The sequence below is a fragment of the Oratosquilla oratoria genome, chromosome 6, assembly GCF_046742065.1.
Source record: "Oratosquilla oratoria isolate Oo_2021 chromosome 6, ASM4674206v1, whole genome shotgun sequence".
In the NCBI taxonomy this organism is placed as follows: domain Eukaryota; kingdom Metazoa; phylum Arthropoda; class Malacostraca; order Stomatopoda; family Squillidae; genus Oratosquilla; species Oratosquilla oratoria.
In genome coordinates, this window is record NC_134782.1 from 69,932,058 (window position 1) to 69,953,105 (window position 21,048).

At 40.0% G+C, this 21,048-nt stretch overlaps 1 long non-coding RNA gene across 1 annotated transcript in view; it reads right to left on the reverse strand.

Annotated features, from left to right (window-relative positions):
• Positions 1-21,048, reverse strand: part of LOC143026588 (uncharacterized) — a 69,534-nt gene that overhangs the window by 40,334 nt on the left and 8,152 nt on the right. The gene's annotated exons all lie outside the window — the stretch shown is intronic.

Below are 21,048 nucleotides of genomic sequence, written 5' to 3' on the forward strand. Positions count from 1 at the left end.
CAGCAATGGTGCATGATGGTGGAGGCAAGAGATGGTGGTCTTTGGAAGTCTAATCACAACCAATAAAAGGGTAATGTAGACCAAGCAGTTACTTGGCACTAGTATTTGGAAAAAAGTACAGCTCAATATCTGGCTGCATATCTGAGCAACACTTATTAGTATTAAATATGTTCATCCTGCATAGGGAAAGGTCCAGAAAAAGGTACCCAATATACAGACTACATTAACAAGAACAGCAGCCCTCTCAGACCCAACAAAATCCCCCTGCTGCACCCCCACTCTGCCTTTTACCTTCATCAACAGAGTGACAAGGTTCCCCCAACACACGTGCACACAAATCCACCAAAGGAAACGATCATCATCACAACTGAATGGCTACTGAACCACAGCCATTTTCTGCTCCAGTACTACTTAAAGATGTTGCATTCACAGACTCATCCCACTTCACAGACTATGTACACATCCATCAAATGTAACACATGACACTATTGGTTCCACTTAATATTAACAACACTTCCCAACATAAACCAATATATAAAGAACTGGAGCTGTAACCAACACATTACACCACACATGGAAAGGGAAATGAGTATTAATAGAAAATTGTGGGAGAAAGAATCCAGAGAACTAAGGCAAGAGATTGTAAACTTAACAAAAGGGCTTTTTGAAGTTAATAATGAGATATATTAACTAAAAAAAAAAAATTCCAAACTAAATAATGAGATAAAGGGATTAAAAAAGATTAATGAAGGTTGAATGTGAAAAAAGATAATACAACAACATATGCAGGAAAATGTAAAGGACACAATTATTCATGTAAAGCAAATTGGGTCAGAGATACAGTGGAAAGTGTATTGTGGTATATGGATTAAAGGAAAAACATGGTCTGGTGGAGGCAAGAGATGGTGATCTTTGGAAGTCTAATCACAACCTATACAAGGGTAATGTAGACCAAGCGGTTACTTGGCACTAGTATTTGGAAAAAAGTACAGCTCAACATCTGGCAATATTGATGGAAATCTATAATGAAGGAGTGAATAAACACATACCAAGAGAAACAAGAAGTGTACATTAAATGCTGGTTCAACAGAAGACACAGTGAAGCAAAAGATAGAAGAGGTAAAGCTTGGAAAAGATGGAGAAAAGATCAAAATCCTGCAAAATGGCAAATACATATCAACCATAGAAATGAATATGTAAAAGTGTGCAGAGAGGAAAAAAAAAAAACTATGAAAAAGACATCATAGAAAAATATAAAGATCAACACAAACTATTCTATAGATATGTGAATAGTAAACTTAAAAATAAACAGGAAATGGTGAAACTATGCCACAGAAACAATACACAGAAGATCTAGAAATGGCTAAAATCGTGAACAATCACTTCGTCAGTTTTCACTAGAGAAAAAGTACAGCACTGGGATAAAGGAAGTGAAGTGCAATCTCCCCCCATGAGGGAAATAATGACACAAAAAGAAATAATGAATCAACAAACCTTGATGTTAGGAAATCGCATGGCCAGGATGGAACTGCAAATTGGATACTAAATGTAAAGAAGAACTAATGGACAAAATATACAACATAATAAGTTGCTCACTCAAGAAAAAACACCAAAAGACTAGAAAAATGCCAACAATGTACCAATATATAATGGAGGAAACAACCAACTAATTACAGACCAGTCTCCTTTACAAGCACTGTAGCCAAAATTTGTGAAAAAATTATCAAGAGTAGATGGGGAAATAACCATACATGAATTTAAGAGCAAACTAGATACTGTGAGCTATAAAGACGGGACCCCATGAGCATAGCTCCCTTTCTTGTAAGATACAACTAGGGAAATAGGTAAATACATACAATCTCACCAGCACAAAAGCACACACTAAACATGCTACAGATAAAGAAAAATGGACTCTAGCAAACACAGCTGCTCCACTTCATACAGAAACATACATATAGCACTTTTACAAGAAACAAAACTGATACCACAAATAACAATACCCTCATTGACAACACAAGACACAAAGGTGGACTCATAACACTAGTTCAAACATACGCTTCAACAAAACAAGAGATACCATACAATCACTCACACCACAACTGAAATGACCATAATCCAAATTCAAATATAGAAAACAGCCTATACTATCACAAACATATTTATATCCCATCAACTACATCAACCCCACGAAGATTCATCCCTCAACTCGAGTCACACAACTCATTACCAAACCCCATAATGGCAGGTGAACTGAATGCATATCATTCAATCTGGCATAACACAAACAGATCAAAGGACACACAATATTTGAACAATTCCCTAACCTAAACTCCAGCAACAAACCCACTAGACCTCTCCACATGTCTAAAGTATGTGAAGAAATAGTTTTCCATATGGATGCATAAATACTTTATAATAATAATATAATAATAATGATAATAATAATAATAATAATAATTGATTTGGCATTGAATCAATATACATGAAGTGCAGATAATGAAAAGAACACATAGTTCAAAATAACAATTACAATTTCCGAGGATAATACAAAAAAGCATGTAGGCTTATTTCCATTGTGGTCCTCATTAGACTGTTTTTCTACACTAAGTTACACAGACAACATACATAGGGGTTAAGGGGACCAGAGACAGTCATAAGTAATACCAATCAGTACACATATGACACATAAACATTATTATAGATTTGCTAATACTGTATAGTACTACTAAATGTTCGTAACACGTAGGATATTGAGACCAAAACTTGAGCATTATCATAATAAGGAACATTGCATTATGCATCAGGAACAACAAAATATTGCCAAAAGGTACCAAAACAGTATGAGAGAGTACCAGATCAGTGTAGTACCATTAATGATAAACTAAGAGTAAATATCATGGTAGCAGGCCATCAACAATATCAACATGTTGTTATAGTGAATGCTACATGGCAGCTTGGGTCACCTATCAATTAATTCCAAAATTTACTTGTACCTCAGGACAGAGTGAGTAATTACACATTAGTTTGAGCACCAGGAAGTAGTACATTATACCTAAAAAGCATCAGAAGTAGGGTACAGGGGACCAGTACTTGTATAAGTAAAACAACAAGGAGATCAAGGGAAAGGTCCAATTCCCTTGTTGCCTGGTGCCCTGATTCACCAAGCTTGTATTATTATTAGATCATAACTGTTCTCGGACCATACCTGAGACATATACCATACTATGACAAACAAAACAAAGGTGGAAACTAGTTTTGAACATCAAACATGTTTATACAAAGCTAAGCCTCTGAAGGACAAAAGAGGTCAGAACATTTATGAGTGAGTGCAGATTTGGATGGTATTACTCTTGGAGTCTGGTACCCCTCACTAGGCTAGTAGTACAGGGGGTCACCGCAATTCGACAGGGATGGGGCGGTCTATCATCGGTCGAACCTGGGTTCTGTCGAATCATGATGCAGTTTTTCCCATAGGAATACATTGTAATTAGGGGGGATAGGGACCGACCTCCAGCCCAGACCCCCCAAAACATCACTATGACCTCTAAAAAACACTAACTTAGACTAAATCAGTAATATTAAAGGCTTCATTTTTATCTAATTTTGTTTATCAAAACACATTAAGCTGCTGTACAGTACATTTTTGGTGGTGGATGTTGTGGCCTGCAAGTCCTCCCACAGTGACAAGGCACACTCCTGCACGAGCCCCATGCTGATCAGCATCTTGTGTTGTGTCCTGTCCTCTATCCACTTGATCAACATGTACTCCATCGTGTTGAGACGGGAGTCCCTTGAGCCACGGAGAACAAGGGAAGTCGTGGAAAATGCTGATGCAGCGGCCTGGCGGTACTTGTCCCTGTTCTTCCAAATCATTGATACTGTTGATCTCGGGACACCCATTTCCGCTGCAACGGCAGAATGAGCCATACCTGCCTCACACTTTCTTATAAGCTCAAGCTTATCTTTGAAAGGCAAGAAAGTGTGTTTCTTAGGGGTGGGGCCGGAGGTGGATTTGTGCGACATGGTGGTGGAACAGCGGAGCGTGGCTTGCCTTGATGATGGCTGGGGCGAGAGTGAGACAGAGTGGCGCATCGGGAGTGGCAGCAAATTCGACCGGGTGCATGGCGCGTGAGATTTGAATGTCAAATTGTCGAGTCTGGCTGTCGAACCTTGAGGGTTGGGTATGAATTTGCGATAATTCGAATTGTGAACGGTTGAATTGTGGTGACCCCCTGTATATAAAGTCGAGGCTGTTCTCAGTCCATAACTGAGACATATAGTAATCCTTGACTTCTTTTTTTTTTTTTCTTGAAAGCAACCTTGCTATTTGACTTGGAATAACTTGGGAAGTGATATAGCCCAAGCTCAAACAATACATGAGTTCAAATCTAAATATGATAATTAGAAATCAAGGATATAGATTGAATTGGAACTGTACACGAATTTGTGGCTAGGTATGATAAAGAATTACATACATGTACCCAAGGCTTTTTCCCCCTTACAAGGAAGGTAGCCAAAATGAAAGAGAGTAGGAAATGGGTCCCAATGAGTGTTGCTCCTTTCTTGTATACTGTATTAAAATTAGGCAAATACAATCAACAACCAAAATCCCCTGACAAAAAGTGTTCACAGCTTGGTAGTGCAGGGATACCGTTCTTTAGTCCTAATTCAGTGATCTAAGTTCGAGCCCTGCTCAGGCCTGACAAAAATTCAGCATTTCTGCACTGACTCAGTACTCTGACTCTGGTGGGCAAAGAATTGTGTGTGTATTTACCCAATTGTAGTATGCAGGAAAGGAGCAATGCTTGTTGGGGCCCATCTCATACTCTGCAATTTGTCATACCTGTCCTCAAAGTCATGTACAGTTCCAACTTGGTCTATATCTTTAATTTCTAATTATCATATTTAAATTTGAACTCGTGTATTGTTTGAGATTGGGCTATATTACTTTCTAAGCTATTTCAAGTATTCATGTGTGTATGTGTGTGTGTCAGATTTTTGTGGTAAGACTGAGATAGCTATAGGAAAAGGTAAGGATTTTTTTGGGCTTTTATGGATCTGGAAAAGGCTTATGACAGGGTAGACAGGAAGGCACTGTAGGAGGTACTGCAGATATATGGGATAGGAGGAAAGTTGTTAAGAGCAGTCAAGAGTTTTTATGAGAGTAGTAGAGCTTGTGTTAGGATTAGAAATGGAGAGAGTGAATGGTTTGAGGTAAAGGTGGGACTTCATCAGGGATGTTTTATGTCGCCCTGGCTGTTCAATCTATACATGGAGTGTGAGAGGTGAAGGCAAGGGTAGTGGGTCAGGGGTTGGAGATGGTTGAAGAAAATGGAAAAAAGTGGGAAATAAGCCAGTTGTTGTTTGCTGATGACACTGTGCTTGTAGCAGGATCAAAGGAGAGATTGAGGAAGTTATTGACAGAGTTTGAGAAGGTGTGTGAAAGAAGGAAGCTAAAGATAAATGTGGGTAAAAGTAAGGTGATGAGATGTACAAGGGGAGAGAGTGACAGCATGCTGGAAGTGAGCATTAAGGGTGAGAGATTGGAGGAGAGTGGATAGTTTTAGATACTTGGGTGCAAATGTGGCAGGAAAGGGAGGAGTGGGGGTGGAGGTAGAATGTAGATTGAGAGAAGCGAGTAAATGCCTTGGTGGATTAAAAAGTGTAATGAGAAATAGACATCTGAGAATGGATGCTAAGAGGTTATATGAAGGAGTGATTGTGCCAACAGCACTGTACAGGCCAGAAACATGGAACATAAGAGAGGAAGAAAGAAGGAGTTTGAATGTGTTTGAGATGAAATGTCTGAGAAGTATGATAGGGGTTACTAGGCTAGATAGAGTGAGAAATGAGGAGGTGAGGAGGAGAACAGGGGTGAAAAGGAAGCTGGGAGATAGGGTTGATGAAAGAGTATTAGGATGGTTTGGACACTTGGAAAGAATGAGTGAAGAAAGATTAGTAAAAGAGGTGTGGAAGGCAGAGGTGGAAGGAGTGAATATGAGGGGCGTCCTAGGATGAGATGGATAGATGGGGTGAAAGGGGCATTACAAAAGAGAGGAATGTCTGTTGAGGAAGGATGGGAAAGGACAGAAGATGGGGGTGAATGGAGAATGGTTGTGTATGGATGATGGTGTGATGCATGAGGGGGATTGGGTGGGGGATGGGGGGTGAGGAAGTATGTACGTGAAAATATTTGACGCAGCGCGAAGGTAATTTCTCCCAGTCTTCTCCTTTTCTGCATGAGGGGACGGAGAGGGGGGTCGCCAAATTTATAAAGCGGCCTTGCTATGGATGTGCTGTGTCTTGCGACACTGCTTCTGACCCAAGGCAGTGGACAGGATACAGGGATGACCCATTACCCAGGTGCCAAGATAAGAGGGAGGGAGGGAGGGGAGTGGAATATGTAGGGAATGGAATGAGTAGGAGTGGTTTCTATGCCTTTTTCTTTTTGGCTACCCCCCCATATGTAAGGGGGAAAAGCCTTTGGTATATGTGGTATATGTATGTATGTCTGTGTACTGTATTAGGTCACAGAATAGATTGTGCTATACATACACAGAGCTTTCATCTGGGAAGGTATTAGCTACCGGTATTTATCACAAGTCCAACCTGTGGTGCAAGACCATATTGAACCTTCCCTAGAATCACAGACATGGAAAACCACTCAAGATCTTTCTTCTGATCTCTTCTCAATAAAGGTTACTATAGAAGTGCAAGAGAAATACAACCCATGTTCGAGAAGACATAAAATATTAAAACTCAAATTGGCAAAACTACTCAGAAAATATAGAGGAGCTAGAATACTTAGAAATATCCATTCCTTGATAAACCAGTAACCAAAATAGTAACTACAATGCTGAAAGTAAATAAGAAACACATTCCCAATTGTTACAGAAAAAAAAAATCGACCCCAACTACACAGAGGAGATACCAAAAAAGGAATGATTAATAAATACATCCTATCGGAACAAGAAAAAGAACTTCAAAAGCAATTCAATAGAAACATTACAAATCTAGTAAACAACAAACAGGAAGAAAACAGGGAAAAAGCTAACCACCAAAATAGAAAAACTGATGATGGCAAAATGTGGTGAGAGCTATAAAAACCATTATATATATATATATATATATATATATATATATTGTCACATAGTTTTCTTTTTGTAGTGATGGTCAATTGTCGGCCAGCACTCAGTCCCCCCCCCACACACACACACTTTCGGCTACCTGTCAGCTGTGTAGTTTGACACAGGGTCAGGGGCATTCTTTTGTTAAGGCCTTGCGCCCAGGTCAAATTAGCCGTGGCCATTAGTCATTATTGCCAAGTTGTATTATCTTGTATTTTATTGTGGTATATTTCAACTTTGTCTGTTTACCTTTTAAGATTTTGTAATGTAACCATATTTCTTGCAACTGGTCCTTTTTGAATCTCAGATACCATTTGTCAAGACGTACGCTGTGTCGTACGGATGTATTTTATTTAATTTAAATGATGTTCGTATGGCAACAGTTATCAATTGTCGGCCGGACATGTGTGCTTCACGCAATGTCAAATTGCCACCTTTGTAGTTTTTCTTTCTTGTAACCCTTTCTACTACGTTGTATTAAGGTTTTGATTTTTTTTTACGTGCATTTCTTGTGTGTATAATTTTAAGTTTGGTAACTGGGTTAGGCTTGTTAGCTACCAGTTGAAGTAGGATAGAAAAACACTTCCTATTGACCTTTCGGCCTCTGGCTCCAGTGACCATCAGGTCAATTGGCGAGCCTATATAGAGAGGGTCATCCCATTTCTCGTGGCTTTTTTCCATCTTCTTTCACCGACGCTGCCGCCTTACGTAAGTTTAAGGTAAACCCCGTCTTAGTCTTGAGTTTATTCCTGACTATAATAGTTTCACTAGTATGAAAAAGCATACCTGCGAAACTAGTCAGGAATAAACTCAAGATTAAGACTCCTGTGTTTCCTACTCCGCTTATGTCATATATATATATATATATATATATATATATATATATATATATATATATATATATATATATATATATAAGATAAATGAAGCAAAAAGGATATCATATGTAAAATGGGGGAGAAGTATGACAGCTGCATGTTATTGTGGGGTTAAAAAACGCTCAGTAGCATCCAGCTGATACTTTAGGGTCTACATGGGGTGCTCCTACAGACCAGAGCCACGTATCATTTTGTCTGTGGTAGAAGAAATCACTATTCATAGTGAAATGATGATACTTTATTATATTATGACTGTCCCTCTGGCATGCTGTCACCCCACTCTTGTTACTGTCCTGTACAACTTCTCTGAATATTAATTTTTTTATTTCACTGAACCCTGTGGTGGGGGAAAATACCGTTACCAAGTGTTCCCATGTGGGTTGTGAAAGCCGACAAAAATGGGAGGGGGATAGGAATAGGCATCCTTCTACCTGTAGCCCCAAAGGGGACATTCCTAAAAAAAAAAAAAAAAAAAAAAAAAAAAGGCATAAGAGGGTCTGGAATGAGTTTTCCAACCAAAACCCTAAGGTTTGGGCCTTTTAATGTGCGTGGATGTGGTACAGATAAGAGTAAAAGGGAAGTGATAGGCAGTAGGTTTATGAGAAGAAAGATGGATGTGTTGGCATTGAGTGGAACTAAGTTGAAAGGGAGGGGGAAGTTTGAGTTTGGGAGGGTCTCAGGAGTGAAGAGAGGATGAGAAAGAGAAGGGGTGGCTATACTAATAAGTGAAGAGATATGTAAACAGGTGGTGAAGTGGAAGGAAGTTTCTTCAAGGGAAATGTGGGTCTTTGTAAGTGCATATGGGCCTGGTAGTGAGAAGGGTGTAGAGGAAAGGGAGGCTTTTGGATGAATTTAAATGAGTGCATAGAGGGTTTAAGGATAAATGTCAATGTAGTAGTTTTGGGAGACCTTAATGCTGGGGTAGGAAATGAACCAACAGATGGAGAGGGTAGGAAGTGTGAAGTTCCAGGAAAAAATTGTGGTGGAGAGTTAATGGAGGATATCTGTTTAGAAAGAGCTGATGATAGCAAATACAGTGATTAAGAAGAAAGTCAAGCATAAGTACACATGGGATAGGGTGGTAGATAGGGTATTCATGGACTATATACTGCTAACCAAGAGAATAGTAGGAAGAGTTAAGGGACTGTGGGAAGTAGAAAAAAATATAATACGATCGCATGCATGACTGGTAGGCTAACAGATACGCGACAGGGTGACATCCTTTCTCCTTTAGCTTTGAAGAGATACTGAGATCCTTGTGGTGATTGACGATTAGTGTTGGGCAAGTTGCCAGATATCTCCATACATATTAATTATAGTAAACAAAACAGAACTGGAATTGAGCTATAATATTTGGCCAAAGTGTTACCACCATCATAGAGAATCTTTTGAAATGTTTACCTAAAATTCGTTAATTTTCCAGAATTTTTCGTGTTTTCGCGCCCTACAGTCCCTTAAGGATGTACATGTTCTAAGGGGAGAGAGTGGGGGAATATCAGATTTTTTTGTGGAAGGTAAGTTGAAAGTGGAGGATATATGGAGAAAGAGGAAAAGGACAGAAGTTAGGGGGGGGTTTAGTGTAAACTGCTTACATGAGAAAGAAAAGGAGAAGTACAAGAGGAAGCTGCGAGAAGAGAGGGAGGGAGTGAATGATAGAGTAGAACTAGGAGTGGAGGAGGAATGGGGATGGTTCAAGGAAGGAGTCACAAGGTGTGCAAAGATGGTGTATGGAACAAGGAGGACGGGAGGAAATAGAAGAAATGGTAGTGAGTGGTGGGATGAGGAAACAAAGAAGGTTGTAGAAGAGAAGCAAGCATTCACAGATTGGTTACAAAGTAGGACAAGAGAGTCATATGAGAGGTACAAAGAAAAGAGAAGTAAAGCATATGGTAAAGGAGGCAAATAGGAGAGCAGATGTAAAATGGGGTAAGAGTATGACAGAAAATTTTGAAAGCAATAAAAAGATGTTTTGGAAAGAAATTAAGAGAGGAAGAGGAGGCGAATCAAGTAGAGAATAGGTAAAAGGTGCAGGTGGAGAGATGATAATGGAAGAGAAGGCAGTAAGAGGAAGAGGGTCAGAGTATTTTAGGGAGTTGCTAAATGTGAAGGAGGATAGGGAGGGAAAGGTAGTTACAGTGGGAAGTGCTAAGAAAATTACAGTAATGGGTGAGGAAAATGGAGGAGAAATAAGGAAAGATGAGGTGAAGGCAGTTGTTCAGATGATGAAAGCAGGTAAAGCACTTGGGTTGGATGGGGGTCATGCAGAATGTCTAAAAAAAAAAAAAAAAAAAGGTACAGTGATGGTGGACTGGCTGGTGAGGTTATTTAATGTTTCTTTAAGAAAGGGCAGAGTGCCAGAGAACTGGAGGAGTGCCTGTATAGTTCCACTTTACAAGGGAAAAGGGGACAAGTATGAGTGTAGTAGTTTCAAAGGGATCAGTGTGTTAAGTGTAGTTGGGAAGGCTTATAGGAGGGTTTTGATTGAGACAATTAGGAGAGAATCAGAGGAAGTAATTGGTGAGGAACAGTGTGGGTTTAGGACAGGTAGGGGTAGCATGGATCAGATTTTTGTGGTAAGACAGATATGTGACAAATCTTTAGGAAAAGGTAAGGATATTTTTTGGGCCTTCATGGATTTGGAAAAGGCTTATGACAAGGTAGACAGGAAAGCACTGTGGGAGGTATTGCAGATATATGGGGTAGGAAGAAAACTGCTAAGAGCAAGCAAGAGTTTTTACAAGAGTAGTAGAACCTGTGTTAGAATCAGAAATGGAGAGAGTCAGTGGTTTGAGGTAAAGGGGGGACTTAGCCTGGGATGTGTTATGTTGCCTTGTCTGTTCAATTTATACATGGACGGGGTGGTGCGAGAGGTAAACGCAAGGGTAATTGGCCAGGGAATGGAGGTGGTTAAAGAAAATGGAGAAAAGTGGGAGATGAGCCAGTTGTTGTTTGCTGACAACAATGTGCTTGTGACAGGATCAGAGGAGGGATTGAGAAAGAATATGTGTCAATGGCATATCAACAAGATCAAGAGAATACAAAGGGCAGCAACCAAAGTGGTTCCCAACCAGGCAGATAAACCATGTAAGGCAAGACCAAAGATAATGGGTCTGCTCACTTTGAAAGGTCGAAGAGAAATAAGAGATGTGATTACAGTATTCAGGTTGTTAGATGGGATAGACTACATTGACAGAAGAGATCTCTTGATTAGGGATAGTGTGGCTTTAAGAGATCATAAAAATAAGTTAAGGAATATCATATCCCATGGTACAGTACGTCTATCTTATGTATCTGGTAGGAAATCCTCATCATGCAGCAAAACGGAAAGGCAGAAAAATACAAATCAGTGGGGGGGGGGAGGGTGTAAAACAGGAATTGTCAACCGACAACATTTATTACTATCTCTAAAGATACATGCACCCGGCTGACGCCGGCCATGGCTCCGCCATGGGTGCTTGGCCTGCGGCGCTGCTCGCTTTGTTCGGTTTGGTTTAGATAATAAAAGAGAGGAACCCATACAGGTTTTTTATTCAGTACCGGTAATAACAACATCTTTGGACGCTTTAGGTCGTTTACGTGGTGGAGTCCTAACTTCGTCTTCCGAATCATCATTGTCGTCATCGTCACTCCATCCCTTTACCGCCTTCACGATGAAGTCCTTCATTTCTTCTTGCCCCTTCTTCATTTCTTCTTGCCCCTTCTTCATTTCTTCTTGCCCCTTCTCCACTTTCTTCATTTCTTCTTTCATTTTTTCTAATAATCCCTCTAAATCTTTCTTAGAGGCCAATTCAGACTCATCGTGCTACAAAATTTCATCCTGTAAGTTCGAAATACCTTTACATTAATACGAAGACGCGAGTGTCCGCGATTTACCATGTAAGTGCTAGGCTCTGGGCGACCACCTAGTCGTATAATCGTCAAAATCGTCAAAACCGTCACAGTTTATTTTTTATAGTACATAGATATAACAGAACTTGAATCATTCAAACGCAATATAATAAGATCATGCTTTACTTAGTATAGTACATTCATCAATATAAATTTTTAAATAATACCGTTGTTTCTACCTCATATTATTCGATTGAAGTGGTGAAGGATAGTACAAGCGTCGCGTAGTTATGAAGTCCAGACGACTCCATTCGCCCGGTGAGTGACGAAAAACGCAAACAGGCGTCGTGCAGTTATGGAAGTCCAGAAGACTCCATTCGGCCGGGGAGCGACGAAGAACACACACAGACGCCGCGCAGTTATGGGAGTCCAGACCCATTCGGCCGGGAAGCGACGAAGAACAAACACCGGTCAATAAAAGAGGAAGCCGCTTTCTCTTTTGTGGACTATTTTCGTTCTTTCGCGAGAGCGGCCATGCACCTCGTTATCATTCGCTGATGACATCACTATATGCGCATTTGCGGGCGACAAGTAGCTTGGACCGTGAACGTTCTAGAGTTCTAAACGTTCGAGTTCCCAAAGGGCATATATGTAATCACAAGCACATTTGGAACGTCGAACCGGATATGATATTCACAACTCCCCTCTCTCACCCTTCATACAGTCTCATCAGTCATCACTGCATAATAATAAGCTTGCACGATGAATAATGCATTACACATACATATACTTAAGATATAAAATATACATATATAACATATATTATAATGTTCACGCATGAGCGTGACAATGGTAGACATGAAATTTAATGATATTCACGCTAAGGCGTGACGAGGAAGACCACAAATACATTTTCCATATACAGGACATGGGATAGCTTAAAATTTTACATAGCCCATGTTGGTACAATAAGTTAATTAAAATCTAAATATGATAATTGGAAATTAAGGATATGGAACAAGTTGGAACTGTACATGAATTTGAGGCTAGGTAGGATAAATTGGAGTAGGAGACAGGACCCTTTGAGCGTTGTTCCCTTCCTGTATGCTACAATTAGGTAAATATGATAATGTAAATTAGGTAAACACCAAATATTCTTGGTCTTGAAATCTACTAACAGAAAGTCAATAACAAAGAAATGTCCCATGGAAGTATTTGATGAATATGAAGACTGGTCTGGAACATCCCCACCCCTCTCCATGTAGAAACCCTAACAACAGAAATAGAATCAAGAATTCTGACAAAAATCAAGACTCCAACAATCTTGGCAGATACCTGAATCCAAACACCATCACATACGTTTACAATATCACATGAAAAAATGAAAGAATTGTAAAATATTCAAAACTAATAAAAATTCACTATATTGACTTAAGAAAATCATGAAGGTGTATAGTTTGTACTGACAGAAGAAATATCTTGATTAGGGATAGGAAGGCTTTGCGAGGTCATGACAACAAATTAAGAAAATGTACATGTCTAAAGGATGTAAAGATATGCATTTTCCATACTTGGAATACCTTAGGTGATATAGCCCAAGCTGGAACAATACATGAATCCAGATATGAATATGGTAATTAAGGATGTAAAACAAGCTGAATCTGCACATGAATTTGAGGCTAGGTATGTTAAATTGGAGAGTAGGAGACGGGACCCTAACGAGCGTTGCTCCTTTTCTGTATACTACAATCAGATAAATAAAATTCTCTAAACAAATGGTTTCAAAGTGTCTCTCCGCTCTCCCATCTCTATGAACATAAAATAACGGCACCCTGAACTGTTCCTAAGTAAGAAGACGCATGGACCGTTACTCTTCTCGAGTCTCATTATCCGTTGATGATAGTCCGTTCGCCATTTAGAAGTCGGCCTCTGATGTATATTCTTCGTCCAGCGAAGCGAGCTTTGTCTATTTGAATTGAAATGTCTAGTGTTCCCACATCTGGTTTCTGTTGCGGACAGAACACACATATAAAATTAACATGTCTCCCTGCACATTTTAAACCAGTCGCTTGTAGCAGGGGTGTAGTGTCAATTTCATAGGTGCCGAAGCTGTCAGGGTAGTATTAAACCATAAATGCGAGGGAAGTACTTAATTTAAAATTTTCAGACCACTTGCGTCCGGAGCCGCACTCCGATGAGCTTATGCAGTATTGCACCCCTTGCTTGCAGTTCTATTTCTTCTAGTAATCTCTGTGATATCGAATGAAAAACAAACTTGTAGTTCATCTTCAAAATTTCACAGATTGCTGTTTATATTTTTCTTTGTATAAAATAATCCAATTTTTAAAATGTTGGCATCCAGACGACGTGCAGCGAAAAGAGAATGTTTACCATTTCTTTCTCCCGTCATGTTCCCTCTGCATTCAAACCATGCATTTTACGTTTGATTGAAGATTTGATTCGAGGGCATCATGCGGCCGATGCACAATCGTGAATAATCTATTTTTTCTCTTTATTTACTTATTTATTTATTTACTTTGTAGATGAGGACGAAGTCTAAATGGTGACTAGATTAAATTATATTTTCCAAGGAGAGTTGACAGGGAGCTGTGAAAGGTAACCACCGACAAACTATGTAAATACAGAGAGGGGAAGTTGTAAAAGAACTGAGACACAAGCATTTTGACATGGAATCTTAATGTGCTGAAAACCACATGAGAAATGGTAAACGATCAAACGCTTTCACCTTCAAGGTAGAGCAAAATCCACTTGGGTACATGATTGTAATTATGCTGAAAACCACAAGGGAAATTATAAACTATGGACAGAACGAGTTCATAATATTAGAATCAGTCCTTTTACAAAGTATATATAGGTTAAGGTGTGCGAAAGCTCGTTGGCTGAGCGGGTTAGGGCGTCGTTACTTACGGCGATGATTGAGTGTCGGTGCGAAACCTGCCACCACCGAAGTTAAACTAAGGGCATGATTCATTAAATTCCACGCTACAAGGTCCTTTGTAAGGGGCACCGTCGTAGCCTTCCGATTGAAGGAGTTCGTGACGTTGAACTAATATATATATATATATATATATATATATATATATATATATATATATATATATATATATATATATATATATATATATATGGAAACTAGTATGTTATAACACATTATAACAGTGATATATATATATATATATATATATATATAATATATATATATATATTATATATATATATATATATAACTTGTTCCTAACTAAAATGTTGGCATCCAGACGACGTGCATCACAAAGAGAATGATGTCCACCATTTCTTTCCCACGTCATGTCCCCTCTACATTAATATCATATTATCCACATATCCCGGAAAACAGGTCAGGTGCAACAGTGCAAATTCACAGTAAAATTAAATCGTGGTTTACTCACCTGGTTACCAGCCCCAAGCTACAATAGCAAGGTTCGCCCTAAAACTTCTGGGACGCCAGCCCACTTAAATTTACAAGCAGCGTCTAATAGTTAGGCCAAGATAGAGTAGCTGATTTAATGGGTGTGTAGTAATACGTGGTTTTTGGCTGAAGATCACCTATAACACCAGCATATATTTATCATATATGTACACACACACACACACACACACACACACACACACACACACACACACACACACATATATATATATATATATATACATATATATACATATATATACATATATATACATATATATATATATATATATATTATATATATATTTATATATATACATATATATATATTTATATATATATATATATGTATATATATATATACCGGTATATATAGACACACACTCAATATCCTGGAAAATGGAAAAAAGACAAAAAACATCCAAATGGCAAACATATATAAAACTTAGGAATGAATATGTGAATATACGCAGGAAAGAAAAAAGAAATTATGAAAAAGATATTATAGACAAATGTAAGGATCAACCTAAACTCTTTTACAGATATATAAATGACAAACTAAAGGATAAACATGAAATAGTAAAACTGCGTGAAGGAGATAAAGAATATATAGATGACACAGAAATGGCAGAAGTTATGATCAGACATTTCAGGTCTGTTTTTACAATTGAGAGCTCACAATTTTGGGAAGATGGACAACAAGAAAGATCCCCTAAAATGAAAGAAATAAAGGTAATACAGAAAAAAATAAGAGACCAAATAAAAAACCTAGATGTTAGGAAATCACATGGACTGGATGGAATTGCAAATTGGATATTGAAAGAGTGTATAGACGAACTGACCGACAAATTATACAAGATAATAGACTTTTCACTCAATGAAGGAATGGTACCGCAAGATTGGAAAGATGCAAACATAGTACCAATATATAAAGGAGGAAACAAAGAAGATCCTACAAACTTCAGACTAGTATCCCTTACAAACACAGTAGCAAAAATTTGCGAAAAAGTCATCAGAAACAAATGGACCAAACACTTGGAAGTGGTTTTAGAAGTGGAAGATCGTGTACTATAAACTTAATATGTTTTTACTCAAGATTAATTGGGATAATACAAGAAAGAGATGGCTGGACAGATCGCGCCTTCTTGGACTTGCAGAAGGCATTTGACAAAGTACCACATAAAAAACTAATAAGAAAAATTGAAGTAATAGGAGGAATAAAAGGTAAGCTACTGGAATGGATGAAGGATTTCTTAAGTGGGAGAAAAATGAGAGTGGTACTTAGAGACAAAAATTCGAACTGGGAAGATGTGAAGAGTGGCGTCCCGCAAGGCTCTGTACTGGCTCCTTTAATGTTTGCCATATATATATATATATATATATATATATATATATATATATATATATATATATGTATATATATATATATATATATATATATATATGATATGGATGAGGGAGAAAATTGTTACATGAACTTCTTTGCTAGCAATGCCAAACTACTCAAGAGAGTTAGAACAGAGGAAGATTGCAGATCGCAACAAGAAGACCTAAACAAAATATGGGAATGGAGTCAAGAGATGTGAAATGAACTTAAGCATTAAGAAATGTAGCATAATGGAATTTGAAAAAAGCAAAAATAGAATATCGGGTCAATATAAAATTGGAAACAAGAAGTCCAAAAAGTCGATTCAGAAAGGGACCTGGGAGTGATTATCTTAAGTGACTTGACACCTGATAAACACGCCAATAAATTATTTGGAGAGACTTTTAACTTATTAAGATCAATGAAAGTGGCCTTCGATTACATGGATGAAGAAATGGTAAAGAAAATAGCGGTTACACTAATAAGACCTAAACTAGAGTATGCTGCAACACTATGGGCACCTAGCACAAAAAAGAACATAAGAAAATTAGAAAGAATACAAAGAGCAGCGACAAAAATGGCACCTACACTATCAAATTTGACATACGAACAAAGATTGGAGAAATTACATCTATCAACACTGAAACAGAGAAGAGAAAGAGGTGATTTGTTGACCATTTACAGGATTATGAAAGGGATGGAAATTCTCGATTGAGACGACTTATTAAAATGGGACAGAAGAACAAGAAAACACGACAAGAAGCTAAAGAAGGACAGTTACAGAAGAGATCTGAAAAAGAATAACTTCCCACATAGAGTGATTCATGTCTGGAACAAACTAAACGGAGAAACAGTGAGTGCCAAAACTATACACGATTTTAAGAGTAAACTGGATGCGGAGAGATACGAAAACGGGTCACTACGAGCATAACTCTCGTCCCGTAAAATACTAGTTAAATACACACACACACACACACACACACACACACACACACACACACACACACACACACACATATATATATATATATATATATATATTATATATATATATATATATATATATATATATATATATATTACACATAATCGCGAAGAACTCACGGTCGGAATAAAAGGAAACTTACAAGAAGGTATAACTTCTATATTTCGGCTAATAGCTATAGCCGTCTTTAGGAGGGCTATAGCTATTAGGCGAAATATAGAAGTTACACTTTCTTCTAAAGTTTCCTTTTATTTCGACTGTGAGTTCTTCGTGATTATTTTTACAAATGTGCCACTACATTCTGTTCAAGTAACACACACACACACACACACACACACACACATATATATATGTATATATGTATATATATATATATATATATATATATATATATATATTTATGTATGTATGTATGAATGTATGTATAGTCCGCATACCGTACAGTGGCACACATTATGTAGTCATATATAATTCCCACCTCAGAGGTCTTTAACCCATAACCATGCGCCAAATATGTCGTCTCATCTTCCCAGCAACCCCCACCTCCCCTCCCCTCCGGCCGCTACCACCACCACCATCAACCGCCTGCCACACCCCCTGTGTCCGCAGCCCGCCAAACACAACTCGTGCTGGCAGCGAACCTGCTTGGTGCGGTACGGCACGGCACAACACCTGGCAGGGATCGTGCACACGACTACAGCGCCCCCCCCCCCCCTCCAGAGCTGCTTGTTGCTCTGGCCGGCACGTGCACCCTCCCTCCAACACTGTGCCCGAGGCTCTGTTACATCCGCTTTTGCGAGGACCCAGCGGTGTCATGCAGCCGAGGAGGCGAAACCCCGCCTCGTCCCGATCAGTCGCAGCACCTTTCTGTTCGGCCGGAGTTAGATTTCCTCCTGAGATGGATCAGAGCCCGGTTCCGAGCGGGAGGGAGAAAAAAAAAAAATCCCTAAGGTGCGCCGCCGTGCTGAAGGGTCCGGTAGAGTGCATGCCCAGTTGAGTGCGTGCGTGCATTAGTGGGTGCCGTCACTCGCCCTCGACCGACTAGCTGTGGCATCCGCCCGTGAGAAGGGCGTGGGGAGCTGCCCTTCGTCGCCGCCGCCGCCATTCCAGGCCTGGAAAGGTCAGCAGCATCTGGCTCCTGCGGCACAGCCCTGCGTCTACTCGGGCGGCCGCCCGCCATGCAACTCTCTCTCTCTCTCTCTCGCAGTCGCTGTGCGTGGAAGAGGGCCCTGGCCACGGCCAACGAGGTGGTAAGAGCCAGCAGCCTGCAGGCCCTTCCCCTCCGTCACCCTGCCTGACAGTAACAATGTTCATCATTTTGTCATGGCACCTTCACGTCATGTAACATAATTTGTTGCACTCTCAGCCAATGAGTCAATAGCCTCTCTATCCCCCGCTCTCTCTGCCATTTTGTCGCATCAACATAGGGAAGAAGAAACCATTCTGGACATTACTTCAGAATAATGTAGTATGGCGACCACTGGGAACTAAGTGGGTCTCGCACACAATTAACTTCCGACCTATGAACAGGCCTCATGGCCTTCCACTGACCCATTGCTAAAGTGCAGTCGGACGCAGAGGAAGAGAAACACCTCCCTCCCTCTCCCGACTTCTGCCATTGAATCCCTCCCATCCCATGCACGTGCCCAGTGCCCGCTCTTCCAAAGCCCCGCCTCCCCCATCTTCCGTGGACCCCCGGTGGCCAAATCCGCCGTCGTCGTCTGGCACATAACCGGTCCGGGATGTTGAGTGCAGTGTGTCTCAGCCCCACCCCCTCACCCACCACCCGACACAAACACTCTCACCTTCCCCACTTCTGCAGTGGAGGAGGCCCGAGCGGAGAACTAATAAAAAATACCCGACTCGTGGCGAAAGAAGCACTACAAAGCGAATCAAGTCGGGTCAAGTTAGATCCAAGGTCACATTCACGTGAGGGTCAGTTTCGGGGAAGGGGTACCTCAGTCTCTTCATATTCGTTTTGAGTTCGACAGTCCTCTCTCACTGTCAGCATCCCTCACCTGAATGAAATCGCCTGGCAACACCCAGAATAAAGCTTGCGACTCGATCGTGCAAGCAAATCACTGTCGTCGAAAGACGTGAGCAACCTCTCTTGAGCACTCGGATTTCTTCGTCGGGGAGGGGGGGGGGAAGGGAGGAGTCTTGCAGCTACGTAAAGTGACTGGAACGTAGCCTGAAGTTCAGTCGGCCAAAGTCAGACCATTCACCCCGTCCGTGCCGGATGGCACGTTTCTCTTCATTATGGCTGTCGCCAAACTATTCTATTCATATCTCTATTACTATGACTGCCGACAGACCATTTCATTGGTGTCCGTGGTACTCCCTTCCCCTTCCTTGACAGCGAAGGAGTCGTTAGGTATGCATGTCGTTCCGGGTTGATGTAGATCATATCGGGACGATTCAATTAACTTGGACACACTGGATGGAATGTTCGAACGGTTATACCCGATCGAATCTACTTCATCTCGATATAGAGCAAGTTTTTTTCATGTGGGCGTCAAGGCGAAAAGAATGAAAAAGACTTCCCAGGCTCAGATTTCTTTGTAACTAAAATCTGTTTTTATTGGCCTTTCTACGGTACATGTGATAAACAAAGACAATCCAATCGTTGTGTATTTACAACGCTATTAGGCCGTTTGCATGAGATTCATTGCAATTTGTGTGCCAGTGTCAAAGTAATCAGATAGTAGTATTCATAAGTTCTGAATGTTAACTGTCTATTTGGAAGAGAAATTCATTATTGAGCAGACTGGCTTCCTTTTGTGTCCGCGAGTGCTTTTAATTTATGCTTCCAAATAAGGTCGTTTGGTGTTGGCAGAGGTGATAAGAAGTGGCTCGAAGAAAGCAGTTTCGACAAAGTTTCTGCTTACAAAAGGCCAAGAATGGGAGACAGTTTGGTAAAAGAATGCCTATTCTACAAATTGAATATACAAGAGACTAAGTGCACCATATTCTTCAGGCTTTTGATGGAGTTGGAGCTCATGAAGAAAGTTTATGCGCCACTGGTTCTGTGAACACCTTGAGACGTCATGAATTAGGCACGCGTGATCTCATAAAGTAGGAGGCAGGCTGACAATCACTGTTATTCTGTTTTTACTAGTAACTCTCATTTATACCAAGGCTAACTCAGTCCATGTAGCTATACCAGTGACGCCAGGGTATTAGGAAACGTGGTGGATTCTCAGAACTGGAAACCTACAGGTTTTCCCCAATAGACAAAGAAAATAGCCACTCCACAAAAGAAATGTGAAAAGCATGTGAGCGCATGATGACTGTGATAAAAAGAGATAGTATGATGTTTGAACCACTGAAGGTTTGAACCTCACAGCAGATCATGCAAAGTATCATGGTTCTTATAACGAAACGTAAGGATGTAGCATTCATTATAACATTAGTTC